This window comes from Lissotriton helveticus, chromosome 1_1 (assembly GCF_964261635.1).
Source record: "Lissotriton helveticus chromosome 1_1, aLisHel1.1, whole genome shotgun sequence".
Classification (NCBI taxonomy): domain Eukaryota; kingdom Metazoa; phylum Chordata; class Amphibia; order Caudata; family Salamandridae; genus Lissotriton; species Lissotriton helveticus.
This window is the reverse complement of record NC_136057.1, coordinates 606,548,735-606,569,416: the sequence shown is the minus strand read 5'-3', so window position 1 is coordinate 606,569,416 and position 20,682 is coordinate 606,548,735. Positions and strand designations below refer to the sequence as shown.

At 46.0% G+C, this 20,682-nt stretch overlaps 1 protein-coding gene across 3 annotated transcripts in view; it reads left to right on the top strand.

Moving 5' to 3' along the window:
• Positions 1-20,682, top strand: part of ITPR2 (inositol 1,4,5-trisphosphate receptor type 2) — a 1,735,249-nt gene that overhangs the window by 77,208 nt on the left and 1,637,359 nt on the right. The window lies entirely within an intron of this gene.

Below are 20,682 nucleotides of genomic sequence, written 5' to 3'. Positions count from 1 at the left end.
TGAACATGACCATTCTATATCAATTTAATGTGGATGCAACAAACACTTATTTGCCAAAAAATAAAAGTTGGTATTTCAGGACAAAATGGTTCTTTTTTTGACAAACGTTGGAGAAACTGAGCTTCCAAAGTGAAAAAAATGTGTTTAATATAAAAATGTGCAGGGCAAAATGATTGTATTTCCAAATAAATATTTCTAGCAGATCTGTATGCTGTCTGGGCTCCCAGTGTGTCAGTGTCCAGTGTGTCAGTGTCCAGTGTGTCAGTGTTTAATATCCACTTTCTGAATCAGCAAAGTCTCCATAACTTGAGACGAAAACGTTTTAGTTATGCTGTGTACTACCTGCGATTGAAAGTGTATTTCTATTTTTTGACTCTGATGCTATCAAGATATTCCCTTTCATAGCATATGAATCTAAAAGGGACAGGCTGGAAAGTGAAAGAAAATGAACTCTCAAAGTGAAGGAAGATGCTATGAAAAAGTAATAGGACATCTGAAATTGCATTTTCTGAAGTGCCTGTATGACCATGACCCTGGGGTTTTAGTTACTTTTTCGGGGAAATTGTGTTGAAAATGCACAAGCCTGCTACTGTTGTGTCAGACCTTCTTTGAGGAACAGTCCTGGTTAGGTACAGGTGGTTTGTGGTGCCCAAAAAGTACTGGACTATGTATATAGGGGACACAGGAACTGAGGCAAACAGGCCCTTAGGAGGAACACTAACAGTGCTCCACAAAAAGGTGCCTCTCGAAGAGCAGCCTTCAGGAGGAGAGCAAGGGGTTCCATGGATTCCCATAGGGTTCACCTGCAGGCTGGTGAAGTCACTCACTGCGCCCGCATGCAGGGGGAGCTTCCTCCCCTCCTTAAAGTGCAGGCAACTGCCTCCTGCACTGTGAAACATCAGATAAATTAGAAGCAGCCGTTCTGTCTTTCATTGAATGCACTTCCCCAGGGCCGCTTGCCCTGGCGGCAGGACTTTCATCGTAATAGGCTGTACTGTCCAGTTCTGTGCCAGGCGGATCTTCTGAAAGGTGTGTCTAACACTGGCCGGGGCAGTGCATCCATTCGGTGATGTGAGTCCTGGTCTCTAGCTCATAGCAATAGTTTTCATTTTCCAATCTTTTTAAATCACCTTTCGCTGTCTTTTCATAGCAGTAAGGACAAATCCTCCTTAGTCACCCAACACTGAAGGCCACTCCAAAAGAAGCAAACAGGAACACACGCACACTCACATTCTCTCTCTTTTCCCCTTTCATTGAACCCATCACATTATTACACCCCAGTTAATATGCCAAATCATGTTCAACTTTGCACTAACACAGAAGGCAAATCTGAGTGAGCCCTTCTCAAATCAAGATTAAATTATTAAGTTAGCTCAGTCTTGGATAGCTCTAGAAATAATCTAGATGTTTGTGTTGCTGTGTTCATATATGTATTGACGTTTTTCATTTGATGTATTCTCTTGTGTTAAAATGTGTATGTTGTCCATTCTAAAATTTGTTCTCTCACGTTCCTTATGTTTGTTATCCGCTGCATCCCCTGTTTTTCCTATGAACGGACCAAAATTGGTTTCTCTGCTGTTTATCACTCACGTGCAGTTCTTTGTGCTAAATAAATAAATAAGCCCCATTTGGGAGTGTGACCACTGTTTTGGAGAGTCTTGAATGCTCCTGCGTCATACTGGCACCTAGTTATCAAACCTCTTCTGGCACTGCCAAAGGATGGCTTTCTCAACCTATTAGACGTATAGGCCACATATTGGACGCATAAAGGCTCAGTGCTTAGATATTTGTAAGTTTGCATTTTTTTGTGTACAACCAACTATGCTGCCGCCTTCGGACGCTTTAGCAAATATCCATGTATGACATTTATTGTTGGTTCCATCCTCTGCTGCAGAGCTCTCAAGTGTCCCACGTTCACGTGTAAGTAGCGAATCCAGTACAAGATGATTCTTTGGATTGTGGGATACATAGTCCTCTTGATTCCCATTATAGTATTGGGAAGAAAAATCCCAGAATGCAAATAAACTTGACCGGATGAGCTGCTCACACGTGGACCTGAGAAACTTGAGAGCTTTGTGCCTGGTGAGTTGTTAGGTATCCTGGTGGTTTAGGGAATGAGAATGGTGGGGGGTGCTAAGAACTGCACAGAAGTCGACACATTGCTACATAACTGTGACTGTTCGCTGTTTTACTTTCTGCCTGAGCCTCTGTTTCTACTCCTGTTAGAGGGTTACTTCCCAGGGTGAGGTGGGATCTGGGGATGTAGCTGCGATTATGTAATCTAATTGAGAGGGAGATAGGGGTGCAGCACATAAAACTGACCACTTAAAATGTGTGAAAAGGGCAGTTTTATACAACAGGTGAAAATCGCAAAATTTCCTGGAATACTGCCTTACAAAATTAAAACCTCTCTATACATCAAGTGAACTAACCAATGTCCCCACCCTTACAGTCCCCTCCACATACCCACCTCACAGCTAACTCCTTTAAATGCAATTTGTTTCAAAATTACCAACTTCTAAGACTACCTGTATGACCAATTGTCCTAAACTGAACCTTGAACTACCTGCCTAACCTCCCCTTGTACATGGTTCACCAACTGGCAACACCAACCAAACTTCTTCCAACTCATGGTAAACTTTCCATGCCCCCACCACACCTTTAACTATTCCACCTCCCTGTCCCCTTTCTGTGTCCTTCATAGCCCAAGCCATAACGCCTAATATTTAAAGTCCTGGCCAACCCTTCACTAAGCTTCAATAAATAGAGGTACATACCAATTTGGGACAAGTGTACTCAGTCTGCTCAAATGAACTCTCTGGCCTCAACTTTAATATCCGAGTGGCAAATCTGGCCAAACCCAAGCTCCCTACTAAAACAGGACATCTCTCTATTTAATTTCCACCTTGCTGTATCAATAGCAGTGGGCTTGGCCACTATCTGTGCCGCACAAATTCTGTCCACAAAATAAAAAATAAAGCATACCGCCCATTTTCTAACTCTTCGCCCCACATTGTGAGTACTACCACCAAAGGAAATAATTCTAAGAAGGCAATGCTTCTGCCCTCGTTGTACCATTGTTATGGCCATGGCTCTGTACACCATCTACCCTGCCAGTACAGACCAAAACCTATCCCCCTGCTGCATTCCAGTCCAAGGCATCCTGCCATGCTAGATGAATGCCATTGAATAACTGAAAGAAGAAACACCACATCATAAAGTCCTCCTTGACCCCGGATGAAAGCCTAACATGGTAATGAGGTATAGAAAAGCCAGAGAGTGCATGCCTCAGCCTCCTGCAGAAAGTCCTACCTGCCCTTACCACCCTGCACGCAAAGTTCAAGTGATTCAACAGTACCTGCACCTCCCTCACTTTCACCTTCTAACTTGCTAGCATGCCAGTTAACAATTAGAGGATCTTCTTTTTTTTCCTCCTGCGGCAACCTGGCCTACATTCTTTCTGAACTAATTTCAGTGCACAAGAATGATAACTGTTTGCGGACCCATTGTTTTTCTGGCACCAAAGGCACCCCTAGGTCACCCATGAGCTTTTGGAACCTGACAAGAAGGGCCTGACAGTCCACCGAACCGTCCGCCCCCAAGTAAAAGAAATCATCAAAGTAGCAGATTACTAGCCTGTATGCTATGTAAATAGCCACTGCAAAAACTAGCTGTAGCATTCAAACAGGGCACATGATATTGAGCATCCCATTTGTAAGGCTGTGTCCACAGACCTCTTGCCTTCGATTTGTATGCCTATGAGCTGAAAGTCATCAGGGTGCACTGGAAGCCGCTACAAAGCTGACTTCACATCACACTTCTGAATCAATCCCCCGTGGTCCGCCGTCACCACCATTGACATGACCACGTCAACCGAGGAGTATGCTACTGATGCTACTTCCTCTTCAATGAAATCATTCACTGGCCCTCCTTCTGGCCGGGATAAATGTTAAATCAAACTAATTTTGCCTGTCTCTTTTTTGGGCACCACCCCAATTGGTGAAAGGATCAGATCATCCTTTGGCCAATCATTAAAGGGTCCTACCAACATGCCTTCTGAGACCTATCTCCAATTTTTCTTGAACCAGCTGTCTGTGCTCTTTTGCTGAGTGCAAATTGTCTGCCCACCAGTGCATCTAAGGACCCTGTACTCCAAACAAAACACCCAATGAAACCCCTCCCGTTACATCGATGCCTCTTCCGGACTCCCGTAAAACCCCAGCCAGTACTCCAAACAGTCGAGTACAAGCCTTTTGTCCCAAACCCCGGAGCTCCACTCCCGCCTCGGGAACACAAGAATTGCTTTTGCAACCCTTGCCCTCCCCATGTCCTTGCCACTGCCCTGTCCCCAGCTGGTGGCCACTACCTGCTCCAAAGCAATTGACGAAGGGATGCCGTCCCGCCCATTTGAGGCACTCGTGGTGGAATGTACAATATTCCCAAGTGCACAATCCTTTTGTTAAAATCCCAGCTGGTGCCCCCTGTCCCTGGCTGCGCCTTTGCTGCCCCCCCCCACTCCTCCCTGGGTGGTACAGCCCTATTGGCAGGCCGCTTTCTGTAAAAATGATCTTGCCCATTTTTACGGCCCCCATGGTGTGCTGCCAGAGATCATCCCAGCTGTCTCTTCCCCTTGGTGACGGCAAGCCGCTCCCAGCTCTACCGAGTCTGGATATTTGCATCGTTCCTGAACCTGTAAGAAAAATGACAGGACTTGTGTGCTGGCACCTTGGGCCTGCCCAGACATATCCACTGAACCCCCTATGCCCCTCAACAAGTAAAATAGTCTTCTCTCCTGCGCCAGACCTTCTGCGCTCCCTCTATGCCCCCCCCCCAGCTCTCCTCCACAGGACCACTGTCTAGCCACATCTACAAAAACATCACCTTCTAGGAGCTAGACATCTCCGCCATCCTCTTCCCCGCTCCATTCTAACATGGCTCCCAAAATGGTAGACGTAGGCCTGCCCCTAAACCTAAGGTATATTATCCTGCCCCTACAGCATCAGACACCTCCCTCCCCATGACCCCCTGCAGCACCGTAGGTCAGGGGACCTTGATTGGTCCACTGCAGGGACCCTCCTTTCCCCAAATATGCATAATGCTGTGCCACACAATGGGCCAACACCCTCCCATCACTGCCTCCTACCAGTGACTAAAAATGTCTAAACCCTCCCAGTCTGCTGCATCCCTGTCCATGCCAGGGCTCATTGGCAACTTATTGTCCTTCTGGCCACTCTCCTCTGACAACTGCCTTGTCTCTGCAGGCGGTAAAAATCTCCCAGACTGCTGCCCAGTTGCTGGCTCTGCCTCGGAATTCAAATCTCCCTTCAGGCCCCTTCCCCACCTCTCCTCCTGCTGTCTTGATCCTGCTGCTGACATACACAAAGCAAACGGCTCAGCCGATGTTGCGCCTTACTACACCCCCCTCCTACATATGAACGAGCGGGCGGCTCAGTTGACGCTGCCTGCTTATGCCCATTCTGGCTCCTACCAGCCTCATAGATGCGCTGTGTGTGCAAACGAACTGCTGTGCTAGCCAGCTGGGCGCCGGGCGTATTTACGGCCAGAGCCAAATCCACACCAATGCCCAGGCTCCTGCATCTGGCCCAGCCCACCAAAAGCCCCCAATGTGGGTACGCTGTCCTGAGATGCGGCCTAACCCATGCCAGATGGCCGGCTCCCAACCTAGCAGAGCATCGAGGGCCTGCTCGCCTGGACACAGAGGGGTCCCTCACACTTACCCCAACTAACCTCAGACACCACTGCTTCCCACTCCCGTGCTAGTGCACAGGCCACCACTGCCGTGACAACACCTGCCGACACCTGTCATACTGGTCGCATAATTTCTAAAATTTCTAAAATTTGGCCATCAGATAACATCGCTTCCAGAAATTAAGGTGATCTTGTATAAATATACCACACTAACAAGTCTAACAAACGCTAGACAAAATTCACCAGTCTGAAAAAGGCAACAATCTCTCCCCCGCCACCAGCAACCAGGTCACCTGAACCAAAAATGGTGTCTGGGAGCCCAAATTCCCCCAATAAAATAAACTTAGGGCTATATTGTACTATACATGTAATCCAATACAAAATGACAGTCATAGGACTCCACCACCCTCCCAATCTGCCTCAGGGGCAGACTTCCCAGTGGTCCGCTGCCCCCCCAAGTCCTGGTCCTGTAGGTAGAGGGAATCAGCAAAGGTTCCTTATAAAGTCAATGGGAAGCTGAGCTCCGTTGGGCAGGGTAAGTGCAATAGTATTCAAAGCGGAACACTGCAGGCATAGAAACATGGGGATCAGAACCCGGGAACGGAATTATTGAATAGTGTATTTTAAGCAAATGACAATCCGTATGAAATACAATATTTTGGGAGTGGGTTATGTAATGCCCAGCACAAGTCAGCATTCTAGTGCTGAGCCTGTAACTACACTGAACACCCACCCACCACTGATGTCACAGGTCATGTGACACAGTACCAATAAAAGAGGCCGAGCGCACGTGCTCTGGGCCAGTTGCACCAAGCAAGCAGTGTGTCCTGCGTCCCAGTCATTTTCCAGCATGAGGGCCTTAGGCCCGACCCTACAATGGCGACGAGGGTAGCTGTGTCCACGCGTGCCACAGCTCTAAACATCATCGAGGAAAAGGGGAAGAGAATGCTGCTCGCCTGAGAGCACCCCCTGCGAAGACTCTAGCGCCGAGAGGCCCGTGGGGCGTGTGTCGAGCCCCGGGCGTAGAGAAGAAGGAGGAGGTGACCGGGAGCTCACCCCGCACCTCTCCAGCCTGCCGTGGTCCGCCCTGCCGTGGCGGAGCCCCGAAAAGACAAGTGAAGCCATCGCGGTGCCCACCCGCTGAAGAACAGGTCCGTCGGCCGAAGGTGAGCCCAGACTGTACACCACCAAAAGCGGAGCCCACCCGCGACGTTCACAACAGCGATAATGGCGGCCGCCTGCTAGCGCCGCCCAGGACTACACAAAGCGGAGCCTACCCGCTATAAATAAACTGTGCCCCTACTATAGCAAGGCTCACGGAGCCCACCCGCGGTCTGCCTGCTGCCACGCGGCGTCGGCCGCAAATGCCCCGATGTTAAGGCAAGGCTCGCGGAGCCCACCCGCGGCCTGCATGCAGCCATCTCTGCCCCGCCGCGCAGCGTCTGACTACAGCTGCCGCGGCGGTGAGGAGAGTGAGGAACCCAGCTCCCGGCTCGCAGCCGGTAAAAGCAGCTCCAGCCGCCTCCGCCTGCAGCGCCGTGACGAATGAAGCGCCAACGGGGCCGGACTGCCGAGACGCCGGCCCCGCCACAAACTTGAAGTGTCCCCGCCTGCGAGGCATAAATAAGAAGCAGCGTCAAGCCCCCTGCGCAGCATAACCAAAAATAAACTCACCGCAAAAGGGAAGCTATCCAACGGTGACCGCCTGCCTCGCCCCACACCACTGATGATGATATAGGCGTCTGCTCCGTGGGTGTGTGGCCGAGGACAGAACAGCGTCGACTCCACTTCCCTGCGAAGTTCAGACAATGCACGGTCCGACGACCTAGACCCACGAACTTCAACCACACAAATTAACGAAAGCAACAGGAAGAAGATGTGAAGGTCGCGACGCTAACCCTGGGAAGCGAGTAATGAGAAGATAGTGTCCTAGGACTAGGACAAGACCAGGAAGACACGTGCAGAGTGCGCGCGCTGCATGGGGAAGCCTGGCCAGAGAAGATGAAGAAAAGGGGAACAGGGTACGTTGCGAAAAGAGGAGAAGAGAAGAAGAAAGATCGGAGCGGCACACTGCCACCGAAGAAAGGAAGGAAAGAGAAGTCAGAGTGACACCCAGTCACTGCAAGGAGAATGAAGAAAGAACAGAGTGGCCACTGCCACTAAGAAGAAAAGAAGGAAGACGCAATCAGAGTGGCACGACTGTCAAGCTAAGAAGAATGAAGAAAGAACAGAGTGGCCACCGCCACTAAGAAAAGAAGAAAGGTGACAGGCACTGGAACACGTAAGAAAAGAAGAAAGGTGACAGGCACTGGAACACCGGAGTGCAATGGAGAACAAGCCTGGTAAGAGCACCGGCAGAGCAGACCAAAGACAACCACCTACGAGTCATCCATCCACATGGCGAACGCAGAAGGGAGCAAGATAGACTGTTGAAGACATCTACCTCTGGGGTTGGCGGAAGATCGAATGGCGAGAGTGCTCACACATCCAGCTGATGAACTGACCACTCCACACCGACCCGTGGCAACCCAAGAAGAGGCCTCAAGGAACTCTGGTGGCAGCAAGTCCCAAACGGGAGACAGATCTACAGAGGCACGTCTGCAGGACTCAAGAGGATGAAAGCCTCGAGAGCAATGAAGAGAGTCGACAATTCAACCTTCAGGTGGAACTAGGACATGACGGTGAGGTTCGTGGAGCGCCCTGCTCACAGCCCGAAGGCTATGGTAGAGCAACGCGACCAAAAACACCAGTCCAGTGGGAACCTGGCAAAGAGGTCCTCCCGGACATCTTGTGGCAGAAGAAAACCGGCGAGAGGGGCATCCTAGTGAGAGGGATGTTCGCACCTACTCTATTCACCTGCTAAGAAACACACTGAAGCCTGCCTGGAAACAACACGCAACCAGCTTGGAGAAAAGAAGCTGGAAGGCAAACAACAACCACGTCATCCATCTCTCTTGAACCATTCGTCACCAAGAGAGCAAAGCAAAAGGCAGGGCTGAGAACAGCCGACAGAGAAAGAATGAACCCGCTGAACAACTAAGAACCGTGCCACCAAGAACTGCTAATTCAAAACGCAAGAACTATACTGCCTGCGGCTTGCAAGCAGCCAAAGAGACTCTTTTTGAAAGCGCAAGTCCAATGTTATTTCCTGTGTTTTCTTTCCCCCACAGGTGTTTGGACTTTTCATGTTTGGTTTACTTTTTAACCAATTTGGGGAGGGATGTAATGCCCAGCACAAGTCAGCATTCTAGTGCTGAGCCTGTAACTACACTGAACACCCACCCACCACTGATGTCACAGGTCATGTGACACAGTACCAATAAAAGAGGCCGAGCGCACGTGCTCTGGGCCAGTTGCACCGAGCAAGCAGTGTGTCCTGCGTCCCAGTCATTTTCCAGCATGAGGGCCTTAGGCCCGACCCTACAGGTTAAATTGTTATTATACAGGTATTTACTGTACTAAGGCATTATAATGTGTCATTAATTCTGCAAGTTTTTGTATTTATGTAATTCTCGTAGGGGAGAGGAAGTTGGTTGCAGGGTGATTATGGTAAAGATAAAATATTGTATTGTTAAGTACTTGGAACTAGGAGGCGTATGACACTGTAGAGGGGCAACATGAAACACATGGACTTGTGTGATATTTGTTTTGGAAATGGAAAACAAAGTTTAAAAAATACAATATTATAATGAAGGCCGGCGTGCTGCTGCCTAGTGCTTTTAAAAATGCAGTGGAGTTAATGTTCATTAATGTCACCTTTAAATCATGTTGCGTCAAGGAGATAACAGAGTCCAAACAGAACAAGAGCATATTTTGCATGATGGCCTTTGCTTCTGCATTGGTAAAATAATTCTTTGTTTACAGTTCCACACCCCTATTCACCCTTTCTGCCTTCTGCTCATCTCGGCTGCTTGATTCCCACAGCCACACTCCCTGGTAACAGCACTATTTACAATAGCAGCAGAGATGGGCGTTCCCGCCTTGCAGCCGTGCCAGGGCCAGCAGCAAAAGAAGTCTCGCCTGAATGCATCGATAGTCATTCTCCTTCCCAGGTGTAAATTTCATGTGACCACTTTCAAACGGGACCTGCTGGGTTTGTTTGGCTGCATGCGTGTTTTTAGACCTTTAATTAGGCTAGCCTGCATCCCATTTTCACTCTATGGGGTAATTTGCATGGCTAGAGCCCTTTATTTTTTTGTGGGAGGGAAGAATTCGGAGGTGTGATATGCATTCCTCGGATTTTATCCCACATCACCCTCGCTAAACAGAGCACCTAGTCTCTTCAAAATATATAGCTCTAAGCAGACATTGGGTTCAATCATTCTGAGTTCCAGACTCTCTGGATTCCTCTGGGGTTCGCTGACTGCTCTCTGTAGCTACCCTAGGAGAGTCAAGGATACAGAGGGAGTGACTTGGTAATCCACTTGGAATACACTAGTAACCTAGACTCAGGACACCAGTGGTAAAGGACAGAATCCTCTGCAGATACTCCATAAGTCTCCACAGGAACCAGAGTAGAGGCATCACAATCTCATCCTGCTTCTATTAACGTTTCTGCAAATATTGGAAGTGCCTAGAAATGGACTAAGGGGCTCATTAGGATGGCGGAAGGAATGGAGTCCGTCCGCCATCCTGGTGTAAACCGGGATCATCCGCCATGCATGCGGCGGTCCCGCACACCGGATCAGGATGCGACCACCACCATGGCGGTCGGATCCTGCATTTTAACATTGCGGCGGTTGCTCCTGACAGCAACATCCGCCGTGATGCTAAAATGCCATGTTGTGCATTTCACAGCACTACGTGGCAAGCACCGTGCTGTGATATGCAGGGGGAACCAGGGGTACCCCCAAGTACACCCTTGCCTCCCCCATGCACAAGGGGGTCCTGCAACAGGCCCCCAAACCCAATCCATGCCAGCCTTTCCATGGCGGCTCCACCGCCATGGAAAGGCTGTCTACAGCCAACATCGTAATTTGGCGGACAGTGCCTGCTAGGCACCGCCGCCATTTTACTAATGATGACCGCTCCGTCAGGCAATCGTAAGGATTGCCTGTGGCGGTTCCGTGATGGATGGGTCTTTGCGACCGCCACGGTCGCGGTGAGATTCCCCCCCACCATCCTAATGTGGCGGGGGAAAATAGCAGTCGGAGGACGGAAGGACCCCACCGCATGGCTGGCGACGGCAGTCCTTTCTCCATCCTAATGAGCCGCCAAGTTTGCTGAGAGCACTATTAAAAGACCTGACAGGACTGCAACAAGATAGGCAATTCACTGGCATGAGCTAACGGCTCCATCACCACTGTTAGGGTACAGCGAGTACATTTAGCTATAGAACTAGGGTAATTGACATCTAATTTCGTCCATGCACTTAAAAAAAACAGCTAGCAATAAACAATAAGCCCACAAGACTCCGCATCACATCCATCCCAGAGTGAGTGCGTAAGAAGAAAACTGGTCTCTAACACAACACACATGAAGTATGGCCCCACTGGAGACAATAGCCGTTTCATGCTCTATTCACCAAAATGTGGAATAGTTAAAAGGTACAGGTATGGAATAGGCAGAGCTGTATTGAATTCAGGGACTGACTGGCCAGACTGGCCATAGTGGCGAGCGTTTCCCCATTGGACCCGAGGGGTGGGGCCGTATTTGTACCCAGGCGGGGCAGTTTTGTTACTGGGGACCAGTTATGCTGCAGTGATGCAATATCAGCCCCCTGTAACAAAGCCGCGAGTGGTTCTTTTCCATAGCACCCCCTACTCACTTCACCCGTTGCTCCCGGGGACGGTCGAGCAGCAATCTGGCAGGGCTGGTTGCTGTTCCCAGTCCAGCCGTGATTGCATTCTTAGTTGAACTTGACCAAATTGGTTTTATCTTGGGCAAAATATGTTCTCCCTACATTCATGTGAGCACCTGGACACTCAATCAGTACAAGAATAAGCTCCAAAAAATGTACCAAAGGCAGACCCTCTACAGTTTTCATTCACACATTATTGTGATTTCATCATACTTTCATGGCTAAATGGGGACAGTTTATAGATTACCATTTGGTCCGACAGGGTCTCTATAACATGCAGTTTACTCTCAAATTGTGTTGTTACAGCTAGATTGTGATTATAATAAAGATTAGTGAAATTGCGAACACTTCAAATTTCTATCAAATCCCAGAGTGGTAATAAATAGATGACAAAGATCCCTGATATCAGAGTTGTATTTTCCTTTTTACAGATAGTAAAACTAATCCGGTTTATTGAACTACTTAACAAGAAGTCTCAGCCTATTCTCCCCATCCTCCAGATTGATGAGTTTCTATGCAGAGTAATCAAATAGTAGGCTTCACAAGCCTGTCCCCTCCCCTAGTAGCACACTCAAGTCTTGTGCCCTAGGGTCCCAGTAGAGGCTCAGCATCATATGCTGCAAGGAATAATAAAAAGCAGGACATTTGATGCCCCACACCCACGGGGTATATGACCTGGAATGAACACCCCCCAAAAATAGGATAATAGTGTATAACACAAGATAATAAAATTCATTCGTTTGCAAATGAGGAAAGTCGACTGATTCCATCCAATAGCACTTAAAAATGTTTGTTGGTTTTAGGTTATATTTTTAAAAATCTTTCTAAAATCTTACATTTTTTCAATGGGGGAAAAAAGAGTTCAATTAACTAAAACTCCTATGTGTAATCTCGGATTAATTTATTTCCATTTTTGCAAGAACTTTGCTTCTCGGCACCACCCATGCAGTACAGCAAATGACATAACATAAAAATTCTCAGACATCAGAAAAAACTCACGAGGTAGTAAACACTAGCAGAAAATCAAAGCAAAAATAACAAAAACATGGTTCTAATTCCAGAAAAATAATCTTTATAAAGATAGTATTCCCTCAAACTGAAGCCTGTGAAGCTTGCAATAACATGAGACCAAACCGAAAGCTCATTTCAGAGAATAGCTCCTCGTACTGCAGGACCAGGTTTCTAAATGGTGCCGTCGCGAAACAATGTTTGGAATTGGCTGTTGAATTAAAAATATTTTTCGAGATGTATAGATATTTGGGAGTCATTCCATGTGAGGCCTCCAAAAAAGTAATGCAAAGTACTCTCATCTGGATCTGGCCATGCCAAAATGCTTTTCATGCTTGAAAATTGGTTGTACTTGGATAATCTTTTAACAGTTCTTTGAGGCCTGTTTTGTATAGGTTGTAGCTTAGTAAAAAGACGGTGGAGCATTTACATACATTACCATACTATAACAAAGCCTAGAAAAAACAAAAGCTTGATCTGAAGTAGTCTGATTTTGTGTATCCAACAATGGGCAAATGCTAGTTAAATTCTAAATATAGTAATGGGCCTCACTTAGAGCAGAGATTACTTGGGCAGTGGGGTGGGGTGTTTACTCCGAAACCACCTCAGGTTTTTAACTGAAGTGAAAGACTTGGGTAATTACTATAATTCTTAGACCAGTCAAACTATGCTACAATAGACGCTATGGGTGAGGGGCTAACACCAAACCATCAATCTTACCTGCTTTGAGGTATTTTATTTTTGCCACTCAATTTGTAACTATTAACTCAGATATTGCACATTTCATTGGACCCCTTAATTTAGATCCAACGATATCTGAGGGTCATCAGCCTTCATCTGGCACTGCGGGCTATGAGCCACCAAAATATAGGGCCAAAGAAACTAGATAGGTACTAAACAGACAGGACCGAGGCTTCTTGTACACTATGCTTCAGAGGGTAATTTTAAAAATATTGATTTAAATGAACCTCTTGTTGGCAATTTGTTAGAAAAAGTTCTTATGCATAGTAACACCCTACTTTTGCTCCTAAAACCTCTTCCTGGCATAAAAGAGAGGGGCATGGTCTAGAATCTTAAATGTTGCTGAGAGGTCCAGAAGAATCAAAATAGCAGCATAAACCTGACTCTAGAGTTCCAGGAGGGATTTCAAGATGTGTAAACGGATATACCACCCCCTCCCCAAATGCTAATCTTAGATCAAATTATAAGACTCATTAAAGTATTATAGATATATATCTGCTGTTGAGCTGTAATAATTGAGTCAATTACGACAGAGATAACTGGCAGAGTGAAAATTGGTGTTTATCTGGTAGAATGCTGGAGGTTTAAGCTAACCTATTACACATAAAAAAACAGCAGAGGGAACCAACGGTTGGATATCGCCATGAAGGGCATGGGGGACCAAGAAGAGGAAAGCAGCACATGAAAGTCAGAGTATCAAAACATGTGCACTCCCATGAATGCTATAAGCAAAAGAAAAAAGACAATTCCCTGAATTTGAGCAATTGAAGGGTAATGCGTCATTCAGTCAAAAGAATGGCAACGTTGATGTGCAGGGGAGAGACTAACATCAAAAGAGGAATGAAAACCACTGAATAATAAGCAAGCAAATGAGACTGACCAGAAAGCAAACCAATGATATGCAGTAGGCTGACCCAACGACCACTTTACGCGTTGGCACTGTCCACAAGAAGTCTTGCAACAACAGAGAGTTAAAGCTGTTTGGAGAAGACATCTAAACATGTCCTACCTCCAAGGAACACACACCAGCAGGAAATGTCTCCAAGGTCTAAATTGGAAAATTTACTCCTTAGCATTCTATAACAAACTGTGTTCTGAAAACAATAGTACAACTATTCCTTCCTAACCTTTGTCACTATATTTCCAGTGTCCCACTAGCAGTGACATTTTTCCTCAGAAATGCAAGTTATTTGCACTTTAAATCCTAGTGTTTTCCACCATGTTTAAACACAGTGCTAGTTTAAGACATGTATGAGCCATAGACATATTAATGTATTCCATTTTAATATGTAACAGCAGTGAAGAAAAAGCCATGGGAATTTTAGTGATAAATTAAAAATTTGGTGTTCATTGAAACATTTTGGAATAGACGACACACATTATGCAATGAGAGCCCTATGTCTATCAGGACCACTACAATGCTGCTCCAATTTAGGAAATAGTTGAAAACTAATCTCTTTAAAGAACACTACATCACAAGACCTTAATTGTTCAAATACCAGTTACCTCTCCCGTCACTCGTGGACTATATTTTTGTCTTTGACCCTGTACATCTCTCCACTGCCTTTTTTCTAGGTTCATGCTACAGGAATACCACATAAATATATAAAACATGTTGGTATTCTGACTTTGGTCACAATAATGCTGCACTCTTTGTTGCATAACAACAGTTTTTTCATGTTTGTATTATTATAGTAATACAACATAGCAGTAACCTTTCTTGGGCTTGCAGCTCCTTGCCATAATGGCACATATTGCAGTATATGCAGGAAAATCTCAGTAAGACAAAGCATAACAAAATTGAACGTGAACTAAACATGTAATTTAACAGATAAAGCGTACCTGTTTCAGTATGTAATCCATGATCATTGTACATTAGACACCTAGCATATATCCTATATAGTATACAAGGCGACATTCCATTACACTTTAACTTCCTTTTGATTGTCCTGTTATATCCCCACGATTATGTCATGGTCACAAATGATTTAGGAAATGTCCATACATCTTTAGGTGTTTTTTGGGCTGGTTGCTTTTCTGCATAAGCTTCAGTCTTGGTATGACCCTCTCCAGCCATGAGTGAACAGTGGGGAGGTCAACTGCTATCCAATATAGTGACACTTCCGTTTGGCAGATAACAATAATAGCGCCGCCAATCTGTTATCTCCTTTAGGAGTGTCTGCAACGTGCCGGGGAAAACAGAGTATTATAATCTATCATGTTGGCAATTTCTCTCATCATAGTCTAACAAAATGTATTAATCTTGGGGCAACACCAAGCTTAAGTGTGATAAATCTACATCGGGAGAGTGGCAACATCTGTAAATGTGTGGAATTGTAGGGTCTAGTTTGTATAGTTTAGAAAGAGTATAATACAGTCTATGTAAATATTTAACATGTAGGAGTTTTTATTGGTAGTTCATTGAAACAGCATGACTTTGAAAACTGTCCACACGTCCGCCATTTTTTTTTTTACCATTTACTATTTGCTAAAATTTCCAAGCCCATTCTCAGGACAATAGCCCATTTGTATCATTTAGCCACTCAACCGCTGCAATATTCTAGGTAAATAATCTTGGATAATAAGATACATTTTCGTGGCTTTTCCGAAAAGTTGTGGTATAGTACTTTTACTTAATGTTGCACCAGAAATAATGCCCAATGGGCTAGTGGGACCTTTCTTCTTAAACTGTTTGAATGTTAAGAAGTTGTTCATCTGTAGTGTATGCCCCATTTGAGTCCTATTAGGGTTTTGCAGTGTGAGATCTCAAATGATTTTTCAAATCTTAGTGGCAGAGATGGATTATTGAATAGTAGAGATATTAGGGTGTACATGTACTTCCTTTCTACTCTCTTTGCCAGGGCATGCCAAACTTAAGGTTGAGTCCACATTATCAGTCAAGTCTCTGGGATATGGTATCTGATTGAATACATTTGTTTGGAGGGAGCCTGTCTCGAAAATGTTGCATACAGTTTGAGGTCACGTCTCATCCACTTATTATGTGTCTTTACCTAGTGGTGGACATACACGCAGTAACGATGACTTGATAACCACGAGGGCTACCCCTCCACCCCCCCCAAAAAAAGAGAATAGTGAGCAAATGTTATATTAAAGTTATTTGTATAGTGTGCTTTCTGAGATTGGTACGGTGCTAAATCGAGCTACTGCTCTAAGGGTTGGAGGTGTAAAGAGGCCTAGGAGGCCGTACAAGAATTTCTCATGTAAATCCACCATGGGAGCTAGTTTCATAAAATTATTGTTGGAGATATGTTCCTATAAGCAGTGATGCCCAATACTAAGAATGTCGGGGTGGGATATCATGGGCCCTCCACCAGTCACAACAAGGGAAGGGCTCGAGAATGACGATGCACTAAACTTCTAAAATGGCATAATATTATGTGTTCAAGGAAACATTAATAGTTTGTTACCATTTATTTAGGCTTGTGATATCTTTCAATTTACCATGAGCAAACGTCAACACTTTTTACATGTTGACATTCGGATATTTTGCTGACTAATAACTAGGTATTGATGGATATTGTATTCTAGCTGCAAACTATTTTCACTAGCATTCTCGGTAAATAAGTCTTGATAACGAAAATAACTGTTAATGTTTATAGAAGTGGCATTCTGGAAATAAGATTCAACAGATAACTTAACTAATTTGTTTTTTGAAACTTTCGAATTAAATGTTGTGTGTATCTCTTGTTGCATCCCTCTATTGCTAATGAGAAACCACCACATTCTCCCTTTACACTCTCCTTTGAGCTGAGCAAATAGAATCCATAAACAGTTCAATGTAAAGAATCTTCTATTTTTTGTTCTAATTTAGCTGTCTCACCAGTTTAATGTTATTTTAAAAAAATCATAACTAAATGCATCTGTATGCCTAAAGTGGCTTTGGATCGGCGCTCTTCATCTACTGGTCTCTTCAGCTGTTATTTACATGTTGCTTCTTCCCATTACAGCATTCGACAGGGGTCAGCCCACATCAGTCATAGGATTGCTTGCATTGTCAACGAGGGCATTTTTCCCTACTACAAATTTCACACATGCTTAAAAAGAAGTCCTCTTCAGTGGCAGGGGTGGGGTGGGTGGGGTAATCTTTCACTCGGCTATTACTTTGGTCTTTCCATGTTTTATCCATTTCCAATTTATTTACTCACCCATGTGTAATTAAAGGGTGTCTTCGGGTTACAGTAACCAGTAACTCAAACCCAATAGTAACTTTTCTATGCACCTATAAGGATCTTCTTTTTCTATGACCTTTATTAAAACTAGGAAAGGTTTCTATGCATTTTTTATGCACAGTTGCCCAATAGGAATTACCCATACAGTTCTATTTAAAAAATGTGCGATCGTTATTTTATTTATGTAGCAATCATATGGCTACCAGGTGTAGATGTCTGCATGTTTTCTGGCTGCATTTAGTCGGGCAGCAGTGTCGGTTTGGTTACAGGGGCGCTGTGAGAAATGCACATTTCCCAGGAAGGTGCTCGGGCACACAAGCCTGCCAGGAGAGGCGCAGGGAGATGCTTGGGTGTTGCCATGAGCCGCAGCGATTAGATGCCTTGTTTGCAGTCAAGGCTGTGCTACTGTCCCAGCTGCTCCGACTCTCTATGCTCAGTGTTTGCAGACACTCGGTGCAGAAGAGCACTATGTAACGCTCTGCTTCACAGCTGGGTGAAGTGCTCGTCCTGTTGATTTAACGCGCCGTTTACTGTCTATTAAAAGTTGCTCACCGTTTGCCATGCCATTAACCGGAGGTCGCGCCTGCCCTTCCGCCGGGTGCACCCACCGGTCGCTCTGCAGCGTTGAGGAACAGCTCAGACGCCACATAGCTTTAAACATTTCCCTTCCTTTTTGCCTGTAAACACTTGGCTATTGCAAGAAGCTGTCGCGGACTCTTCCCTGCCCTCAGTTAATGTCAGAAGCGCAGACCTGCGCCGGTTACTAATTGTTGAGGGGACACTGGGACACCGGGCTGCTGTTGGCGGCCTCGCGCCAGGCGCGCGGGCGGTGGTGCCAGCACCAGCCTGCGCGAGGACCGTCAGGTGTGCGGCTCCGGCGCGACTGGGGCGTGCCCCGAGGTCCGAGAGATTGGGCAGCGGCTCTTTTCGCCATGGCAGTATGGCGGCCACCACTCTCGTGCCTGTCCGACTACCCCTTCAGAGCACGGCCTACCGAGTCCAAATGCGGCCGTCTTGGCTTCTGTTAATTATCCAAGTTGTGCAATCGAGAGTATACTGGCCATCTTCATCAAGCCACAATAAATGTTCCATACGCTGTCGAGCACAGAAAGAACGAACTGACAAGAGAAAAACACTATAAAAATAGAAAGATCAGACATTCTCCTTGCAAACAGCCAAAGCAGAAACAAACACGGAAACACACGTGACAGAAACCGCTCGAACATGAGAACATAACAGCACCACAGAAATGACAAATAGGCACATTAAACCCAGCCTACTAGTTTTGCCAGTGCTGGTTTGTTATTCTCTGCCAGTTCTGTGGAGGATGCTTCAACTGCTGCACTGCGTGCTGTGCTCATGTGTATGTGTGGGTCAAGAAGCTTGTGCTTCATCTGCTAGTAGTGTACCAATGCAGAGAGCGAAGGACTCAAACAGTTATGCATGTTTTAAAGAGAAAAAAATGGGCACTCTCTGTAGGGAGACGAGCTGTGCTACTGCCCGTGCTTGGAGAGCTCCCGCCCATAATGGACCACTTCTGGGTGCAGTGCTTCGGGTGCTGCTACTGTTCTGTGCGACAGCCAGGCTTGAAAAAACCTTTTCACTATATAAAATCTGAAACTTATTTTTGTCATGGCCCCTTTTAAACCTCAGACTGCAAATATCCTGTTTTTGTATCAATCTCTCCTAATTCGGTCAGGCCGACAGCGCTACTAAATTCAGTGCAGTCTTTTGTTCAGGTTGTGTGGCTCCAAAATAACTACAGATTGGAAACTTTGTTTATGATAGTTTTGATGGTTACACTTACCCCAGCCACAAAGTCCTCCGCACATTTAGGTTTACTTTCATTTTAAGTTTCACAATAAAGGTACACCGGTTTCCCATTTAGTCGGAAAACAACCTTACTTCATTCTGTATCCGTCATGTATGTGCCCTATATTACCTGAAAGGCTCCTTGACGCAGCAGCAGAAGAGTGGGAAGAAGGCATTTTTTTTACATCAGGATGTTTTTCACGGAGCCATTGCAGAGGTGCAGAGCAAGCAAAAAAAAAAATCAAATGCCAGTGCAGCAGGAAACCGTAGATTGCAACCGGATAACAAAAAATGTGTCATTTGTTTTCATCGGAAGACTCAAGGACAAAATGTCCAACATCAACAATGAGCATTATTACTGTAAACAGTTCCCACAGTCGGAGCCATTAAGCACTCAACAACTGGCCTCGCTCGTTGCTAAGGGGGGCTTCTTGGCTTGTGTCTGTGGGCAAAGGCAAACGTGCCAGAGCAGTGAGGGCAAAGGCAGAAGCTGCCTCTGTGCCAAGAGTCGCCAACTCCAGGCTCAGGCAATGCTGCGATACACACTGCTGACTAAAAGGGGCAGGGTCGGTCGGCCCTATAGGGCAATCAGACAGAGGCATGGGTTGGGCTGGTAGGTCCATGTGTGGGCTGTTTTTTGGAGGTTTGTGGGCCTGTTTTATAGTTTAATGGTTGGTTTTTATAGTTGATTTACCTGACATTACCACAAAAGTTGCTTACAGCAAGCACAAATGCATGCAGCCTCCCATAACTTGCCAAAAGAACTATACATCATCATCATCACAAGTAGACTCGACTATGGCAACGCACTCTATGCCGAGGATATCCAAGCAGCTCCTGCACAGACTTCAGACCATTCAAAATGTAAGACTCCTACTCAACCTTCGACAGCGCACCCACATCTCATCTCACCTCAGAGAGCTCCACTGGCGCCCCACTCACAAACGCAGCCAATTCAAACTCCTCACGCACACCTACAACGCCCTGCAGAACACTGGGCAGCATACCTGAACAACCACACACACCGCCACCAACCTGCCAGACACCTATGCTCAGCTTCACTTGCGCACACATGCGTTTAAAAAAGCAGAGCAGGAGGGCACTTGTTCTCCTACATAGCACTGAAAAAATGGAACAAACTAACTCAGCCACCTCCTCACTTCTTGAGTTTGCAAAAGGCTGCAGACCGGGCACTTCGAATAGATCTATGGGGATCGCGCACCAACACACCAGCTCCAGCGCCTGGATACCCAAATGTGTGATTGGTGCACTCTACACATCGACCTAACATAACAGAACATAACATTGCATGACCCTTCCTTTGACCCACCCCAGGTATCACTCCACTACAGTCCCTGTTAGGCAGTCGCCGGGGAACATCCTTTACAACGCGGTAATGACACCGCAGTGCCATTACAATGC